Consider the following 8,668-nt stretch of genomic DNA (forward strand, 5'->3'; position numbering starts at 1 on the left):
TATACTACTATATGGTATTATATATACTAATTTATCATTATAAATATGTTCATATATTATATATAACATATTTCAAAGTGAGTTACATGAAAAAATTACGAGTCGACCCATGATTTTTATTAAATTTGTGAAATATGTATATATTTGTATCAAAAAGGGCATACCCAAAATACGATGCATACTACCTAAAAAGTAGTATATATACTACCTAAACATTCGTATATACCACATACTACATGTACATACTCTCTGATTTGATAGATACTACATACAACGTACAAAACTGAAGTGGTGGTAACTACTATCGTGGATCTAAGACTGGCAGTAGAATGGGGTAGGTATGAGGAGGCAAGATCCTAGCTATGGAGTAGTTATACACACGAGTTTACGAGTTCAGGCCCTTCTCGGAGGAAGTAACAGCCCTACGTCTCGGTGCCATGAGGCGGTCGACTGGATTATATGCGTGTGTGAGTTTACAAAAGATGCGAACCCCTGTCCTGGAGGAGGGGGTGGCTTATATAGAGTGCGACAAGACCCCAACTCTCCTCCATTACGCGGGGTTCAATGTACATAAAGAAGGAGCATTACAGGTAACATCTGTATTAAAGTGCTACAAATTATAGTTAAGTCTATGAGTAAACACCCGACCGTTGCTGTGTAGAGTGACTTTAGATCTTCCGTTTGTCGAGTGATTTCTGTGACGGTCGAGTGACATTGATTCTTCCGAGTGGAATGTCTCTGGTCGAGTGGATAATGGTACCCTTTGAATGCTTCTGGCTTTAGGGTGATGTCCTTGGGAGGGTGTCTAGGTCAGGCCTATGACCCTACCCTAGGTGCATAGCTTCATCATTAGCCCTCGAATGGTTCGAGGCTTGAGTGGAGAAGGAGTCGAGAATTCCTCCGATTCAATTTTTGTGCTCTGGGAGTGACTTATTGTGACGAAGCGAACAACCATGATGATCTCAACTCCTTTTCAGTTGCCTTGATCCATTCTTGAATCTGCCGAGTGAACTTTATTATGATGTCTTGAGTACTGATATGGAGAAGATATTCCGTCTGACAGATTGCCTTGCTGTGTGCGGATATCGTGGGATTTGGTTTTGGGGAAGTGCGCGGGATGGGGGAGGCCGCAGTAATCGGAAGGGATTAGGTGTGGCCGCCTCGATCACCGCGCCACCTTTTTCACCATGTACCTCGCGCGTGACTGTTGCGGGATTTGATTGGGTCGTCCGGACCCACAGGTCAGCCACTCGGAAGCGGCCCCATATAAGGCGTCGGGCCGGGGTTTTCTTTGAACAGTGTGTCTTCGTTCTTCTCTTTCTCTCTCAGTTTTCTCCGTTGCATCTGCTCCTGCTCCAGCGCCGCCGCCCCGTTCGAGCTCTACTCGCCGCGATGGGGAAGGAGAAGATGGTGGCATTGGAGCGCGCGAAGAAGGCGACGGCGAAGGCGAAGGGGAAGAAGTCCGGCCGAGGCGGATCTTCCTTGAGGTCCGGCCTGCCGCCGGGCTGGATCCAGGGCGACTGGATTCGCTCGACGATCCGTCAGGACGACATCGACGACCTGGTCGAAGGGGGACTGATCCCCCACGAATCAGCGCGACTCCCGGGGAACGAGACCGAGCCGCAGCCGCAGGAGGGTGAGCGCGTTCTCCTCGCTACTCACGTCGACCGCAGGTTTTCCTTGCCTCCCTACCCTTTCTTTTGAGGTTTCTTGAACTTCTTTGGGGCGCAACTCCATCACTTTACCCCAAACACCATCGTGTATCTTGCTACTTTTGTGTCCATGTGTGAGAGCTTCCTGGGCTGTCGGCCACACCGGGGCCTCTTCAAACACATATTCACGTGCCGTTCTCAGTCGGTCAAGAAGGTCAACCCGAGTGACGAGAAGACGCAAGTGATTCAAATGTGCAGGGGTCTTGGGATTCAGATGAGGGGGAAAAGTACTTCCCCAGCCATGATCCTTCCCGAGTCGGTCCGAGGGTGGCAGTCGACCTGGTTCTACTGCAAGGACCAGCCGACTCTGGGTCAGTCGACTGGACTTCCCCCCTTTTCCATGGCCTGAGTGGAGAAGCCTTCTGCTTTGAAAGTGACCCCAGAGGAGAAGGCGCAAGTGAAAGTGCTGGTTGAGTGAGTAGTTCAGCTTGTCCGTGATGGGGTAACCGGTATGGATCTGTTGGAGGTCTTCCTCAGGCGGCGCATCCAACCACTTCAAGCTCATGACCATCCGATGTGGATGTATTCGGGCACCGAGGACACCACTCGGATCCATCCAGAGGAAGTCGACAAAGATACGTTGGAAGGGTGGCTGAAGGGTATTACTGTCAACAAAGACAACCCCAGGGGATCCCGGAGGATTCCTCCACTCAACAACTCGTATGAAACCGACAAGGTATGACTCCAAATGGTCGAGTGTCTTCTTGATTTATCAAGTAGCTGTTTGATGTCATCCGACTGACTCCTATCTTGGTTGTTGTCTTCCAGGCCCTAACTGAGATGTACTCGATGCCCAACGGGGACCAGGAGCAGGACCCAGAGGGAGAAGCGAGCGGAGGTGAAAGCAGCGAGTGGCACTCTGACGATGAAGAGGACGAGGATAGCGACGACTCGAGTGATGAAGAAGAGGTCGACTCTCCTCCTCGTAGGGAAAGGCGATCCAAGCTTTCTCATGATCCAGCAAGCGCCCGCGGCAAAGCGACCGCGCAAACTGGACAGTCATCGAAGCGCCCTCGGACGTCTTCTTCAGCGCCGACTGAAAAGGCGTCGAAGCAACCGAAAGCTACGCCGTCCAAACCGCCAAAAGCCTTGCGGAAGATCAAAGTGGCCATCCCCATTGCTTCCGGGTATTAGTTGGGCTCGATTTCTTGTTTTAGTATGAATCTGGATCTGAGTCGATTCATTTCGTCAGACATGACCGACTAGATTCTGAAATTTGTAGTGTTGCTACCTCTGGGACTTCCACCCGCCAGTATGAAGACGAGGACATGGAAGATGTGGTCACCTCCAACCCGGGTACAATCCTCGTGATCTTGTTCTCGATTGTATGGTCGATTAAATTCTGGTGACTCATCTAGGGTCGGTTGATTTCTTTGCAGCCCCTCCCAATGTCATTGAGCTTCCGGATGATGACGAGGACGTGCCGCTGAGGGCTAGGAAGAAGAAGGCAACAGCTAGTAGGACATCCTAGTCGGAGCCGGCGGCGGAGCAGGTAGTTTAACGGCTCGAAGATGCGAGTAAGGTTTCTGTAACCTTTGCTGACCCAGTGACGAGTGCGCGTCCTGTATCGTCGACTGCTCCAGAGCTTGTTTCAACCATCCAACTTCATGCCTCGGATCTCCAAGCCGCTGCGTCTGGACCGTCCGTCCCCTTCTTTGCCACTCAGCATGTTCCAGAAAGCCAGTCGGACGCCACTGCGGAGGCTATTCGTCAGGCTGGCATAATGATGGAGCGGGTGAAGGCGGTGCGTGAAAGCAATCAGGCTGCTTATGACGCCAGCGCGGCTCTTCGAGCCAATGTCCAGGTAAGTTAACTTTCGACTGAACTTGTTCTTTTAGGATATGCTACCCGAATATTTTCCTCACTACAACGGGAACCCCCCTTTAGCAACCCATTGATGCGTTGTTGTATGCCTGTATAAGCGTTGCTGATGTCTACACCAACGGATGAATATGCGTTGCCGTTGGTAGCGTTGGAAGGGTCTACAACAACGTATATACATGCATTGGTAAGTAATGTGCAGATGTGTTGCAAGACGGCAACGTAAAGAGTAAGAGTGAAACAACACTTCATATGCGTTGTTGAGTACCCTACACGTGAGGATTTTCAAATGGACAATTGCAACGACTACATAGCATAAGTTCAGCTACTCCAGGTACAGAGGGAGTAGACAATTAATGGTATTTTATACATTTCCATACAAAATTATTAGGTCAATTCCAATAATGCATAGAAGCCACAATATAATAAGCATAAAAAATTCTATATATAATTAACTCTGTTGCATTTTGCATTACAAAGAACACAAGCCAAAGATTACAGGTTGTGAAACTATCTAGTAGTAGCTCAATTCTTCACCATACAATCGGCGTCTCAGCCACTGTAGAACATAATGATTGAAACATTGACCCTGAAAATGACATTCTAAAACATAATGCTAAACTATCAGTAGAAGCCCAATGCTCAACCTCGCAATCAGCATGTGGCATGCATCATCTATTTATCTTGGCAATCTACGACAACAAAGAAATGTGATCAGTAAGTTAAGGTAGAAAATCAAACAGGTTAATAGAGCCTTAAAATTTAAAGAAGCAACATATATAAATGTTGAAGGTCATGTGATAATTAATCCTATTACATATATTGAGTGGCATGTTCTAAACAATCAGCACCCACCTTGTATATGAAAAGAATGACCTGATACAATGTGCATTGTGTTAGTATTGCACAAATAATACTAACAAAGAACTAAGAAGGTAGCTCGATTATCACACATCTTTGCCCTACTAAACTTTAAAACTATGTTGTTTGTCGAGTTGCGAACATAAGAAGCAATACAGAAGAAAACAATTGAACCTTCAATATCCAGCAATACAAAATGCTTGCTGACCCTTTTCCCTTTTTAGATGCACTATATGCTTAACCAAATAGACAAGAAAACATGACAGATGCACAAATTGTACATTTACTAGTAGAAATACAAACATATAAAAAAAGTAGTGGTGAAATTTAATGTGTGTTAGCTTGTCACCAAAATATCAGAAGGTTCACTTACAATATAGCACTTCGAGATTGTACACCCACTGGGTGCAGTCGAGTGGAATCTGAACCAGTGGGGGCACGTCAAGTGCACCCACTGGGTGTAGTCCCCGAGACCGCAGTCGACTGCTGGTAGTCGGTTAGGGTCTGAGCACTTCCTTTTTTTACTCGGCCTGGGCGGACCATCCGAGTGGAATCTGAAACAGTGGGGGCATGCTAAGTGCACCCACTGGGTGTAGTCCCCGAGACCGCAGTCGACTGCTGGCAGTCGGTTGGGGTCTGAGTACTTCTTCCTCTCCCTTCTCCTTTTTTGTACTCGGTCTAGGCGGACCAGCCGAGTGGAATCCAAACCAGTGGGGGCACGCTAAGTGCACCCACTGGGTCTAGTCCCCGAGACCGCAGTCGACTGCTGGTAGTCGGTTGGGGTCTGAGTAGTCTTGAAGTTTTATTCACTCAGAAGTAGATAATCTTCGATCTTTTCAATTGATATGTCTTTTACTCACTGTAGAAATCTTGTTCGCTTATCTCCAAGTTTGCCGAATTTGAGGAAAAGCAAAGTGTAAGGGCATATTTATCCCTAAGTGTTTTGGTGATTGATGACAACGCATTTGCGGACTAATCGTGTGCCTTGAGTATTCCAGACACTTCATTGCTAGGCACAAGACGATTGGGTGCCCCTCGAAGACTGATGAAGATGGCGTCTTTTCTACGTTTCTTTTTGGTGGATTTGAGTCGTAGGAAAGCCGTACTATTAAGAGGGGGACCGTGTTGGAAAGGTTTGGGTGGAATCATCACGTACACGTCTCCTTCTTGTCCCCTTCTTTTTCCTTGGAGCTTCCTCCATTTTCTTGCCTCCCTTGTCTGGCTGCTGTGTTGGTTGAGGTAGTACTGCTCCCAGGAAAACGGTAGTACCGTAGGCATCCGCGGTAGTACCGCGCGGTGGCGCGGTAGTACCGCAGGTGCCCACGGTAGTACCGCTCCCCTGGAGCCGCACTACCGCTGCCCACCAGGCTAGTGCCGCCCCTTTGCGGTAGTAGGGGCGGATGTAATATTTTACGTCCGCACCTACCGCGGTAGTACCGTTTTCACCGAGCGGTAGTACCGCGCTATGCAATCAGGCAGTAGTACCGCCCCTCGGCGGTACTACTGTGTCGGGTTTTTGCTACTTCCGTTTCTTTGCGGAAGTAGGCACGGAAGTTCCCTTCCCCCTGGCTGGGGGTTTTTGCCTTGCGGTAGTACCGCATGGGGGGCGCGGTAGTACCGCGCGTGCGGAAGTACCGCCCCCAGCTCCTGCGCGTCTGTTTATCTTTACTTTCGCTGGGGTTGCGACAGTACCGTGGGTCGGTACGGTAGTACCGCACAGCCGTGCGGTAGTACCGCTTGGTTGCAAGCAGTAGTACCGCGCGGCCTTGCGGTAGTACCGCTGGCCAAACGTGGTAGTACCGCTGGCCACGGGCTGGTTGGTGGGTAACGGTTGGATCCTTTTCCCACACTATATAAGGGGTCCCCTTCTTCCCCGTTTACTTACCTCTTCCACCCCCAAGCTCCATTATTGCTCTAAGCTCCATTTTCGCCCGATCTCACTCCCTAGCCGACCAAACTTGTTGATTTGCTCGGGAGTGGTTGAGAAGGCCTTGATCTACACTTCCACTAAGAGATATTTGATTCCTTCCGCTAATCCCTTGCGGATCTTGTTACTCTTGGGTGTTTGAGCATCCTAGATGGTTGAGGTCACCGCAAAGCCATAGTCCATTGTGGTGAAGCTTCATGGTGTCGTTGGGAGCCTCCAATTGAGTTGTGGAGATTGCCCCAACCTAGTTTGTAAAGGTTCGGTCGCCGCCTCCAAGGGCACCAATAGTGGAATCATGGCATCTCGCATTGTGTGAGGGCGTGAGGAGAATACGGTGGCCCTAGTGGCTTCTTGGGGAGCATTGTGCCTCCACACCGCTTCAACGGAGACGTACTTCCTCTCAAAGGGAAGGAACTTCGGTAACACATCCTCGTCTCCATCGTCTCCACTCTTGGTTATCTCGTGCCTTTACTTGTGCAAGCTTATTTGTTTCATATATCTTGCTTGCTTGTGTTCCTATCCTTGTTGCATCATATAGGTTGCTCACCTAGTTGCATATCTAGACAACCTACTTTGATGCAAAGTTTAATTTGTTAAAGAAAAGCTAAAAATTGTTAGTTGCCTATTCACCCCCCCTCTAGTCAACCATATCGATCCTTTCAATTGGTATCAGAGCCTCTTCTCTTTATTAAGGACTTTACCGTCCAAAGAGTATGGTTGATACCGTAGACGGTGTGGAGGAACACTCCGGTGTGAATCCGACCTCGTCTATGGGTGATGGGGGAACCTCGGTCTCTCATGAGGAGTTCAATGTGGCCTTGGAGACATTGAAAACCTCCATGACGACCGAAGTTGAAAGCATGTTTACTAAATTTCTTGAGGGGCTTAAACTATCCACCGCACCGTTGAAAGTGGGTGACCCCGCCGACAAGGTGACGGATGCTATCCCCGACAAGGGGGAAGCTAGTAGTGAAAAGGCTCCTTCTTCTAGTGGTAAGAATGGCACCGGCATCTTTGCCCATGTGGAACCACCACTTGTTTATGGTGGACCAGTTCCTTCCACTCATTTGAATCATGCCAGTCCTCCCCCTGAGATTGTGAAAAATGAGGACTTTGATTCTTGGGTTTACCGCTTTAAACGTCATTTAAATCATGTGAACACTAACCTTTGGAGAATCATTGAAGAAGGTTTCTATCCGCATGATCCAAGCAACTTCACTCCTCGAGAAGCCGCGGACAATCAATTCAATGAGAATGCTCTCTTCATCATTCAAGATGCAATTCCACCCGAAGACCTACCTCATCTTAGTCCCTTCGCCTTGGCCAAAGATGCATGGCATTGTGTTGTCTCTCTCTACCAGGGAAGCGCAAGCATTCAATGCTCCAACTATGAAGTGGTACAAGATGAGGCCGATGAGTTTGCAATGAAAGAAGATGAAGAACCTCGTGAGCTTTATCAGAGAGTAACCAAACTCGCGGTCTCACTACGAGATCACGGGAGCAAGGACACGGATGACAATTGGATCAAGCGCAAATTCCTCAAGGCAATGATGCCCTATCACAAGGCCATGTCCTCCGTCATTCGTCAAAGACCGGACTTCCACAATTTGACCTCAAGCGAAGTGTTGGATGAGTTTGTGGCCATGAACATTTTGGACAAGACCGCCGACAATGCGGTGCTTCGTTCTCAAAGGGCAAAGAAGCCTAACCTTGCATTGAAGGCCAAGCTCACCGTTGAAGAAGAAGAAGAGGAAGAAGAGGAGAGCAACCCCGAAGATACGAAGTATGCGTATCATGAACACATGGCACTTGCTTCAAGGCAATTTTGGAGCAAGAAAAACTCGAGGCCAAACTTTAGCAAAAACAACTCAAGTGGCACAAAGAGCAAGCAACGTGTCAGGACTTGCTACAATTGCAGCAACTTGAGTCATTTTGTTGCGGAATGCCCGTATGAGATGAGGGAAGACAATGGTGTCAAGCTCATCCGAAAGGACAAGGCCAAGTTGTTCCCCAACAAGAGCAACTTCACCAAGAAGACTCCTCCCAAGGCATTGGTGGTACAAGAAGAGTACAATGAGGATGATGACGATGATGAAAGTGATGAGTCGGTTGCCATGGCCTCCGTTGCCATTGCTACGACTCCACGGGTGTCTCTCTTTGACTCACCCAATGAGAGCATCACCGCCAAGTGCCTCATGGATAAAGCCACCAACAAGGTAACCTCCAACATCAAAACTACCATCATTAATCGTCCTTCTCCGACGGATAGCACTAATGAACTTGAGGAAGATAATGTGGAGGCTAATGAGTTTGAGGCCTTTATGGGCAAACTCAAGGGAAAATCCAA

Source organism: Triticum dicoccoides, chromosome 7A (genome assembly GCF_002162155.2).
Source record: "Triticum dicoccoides isolate Atlit2015 ecotype Zavitan chromosome 7A, WEW_v2.0, whole genome shotgun sequence".
In the NCBI taxonomy this organism is placed as follows: Eukaryota; Viridiplantae; Streptophyta; class Magnoliopsida; order Poales; family Poaceae; genus Triticum; species Triticum dicoccoides.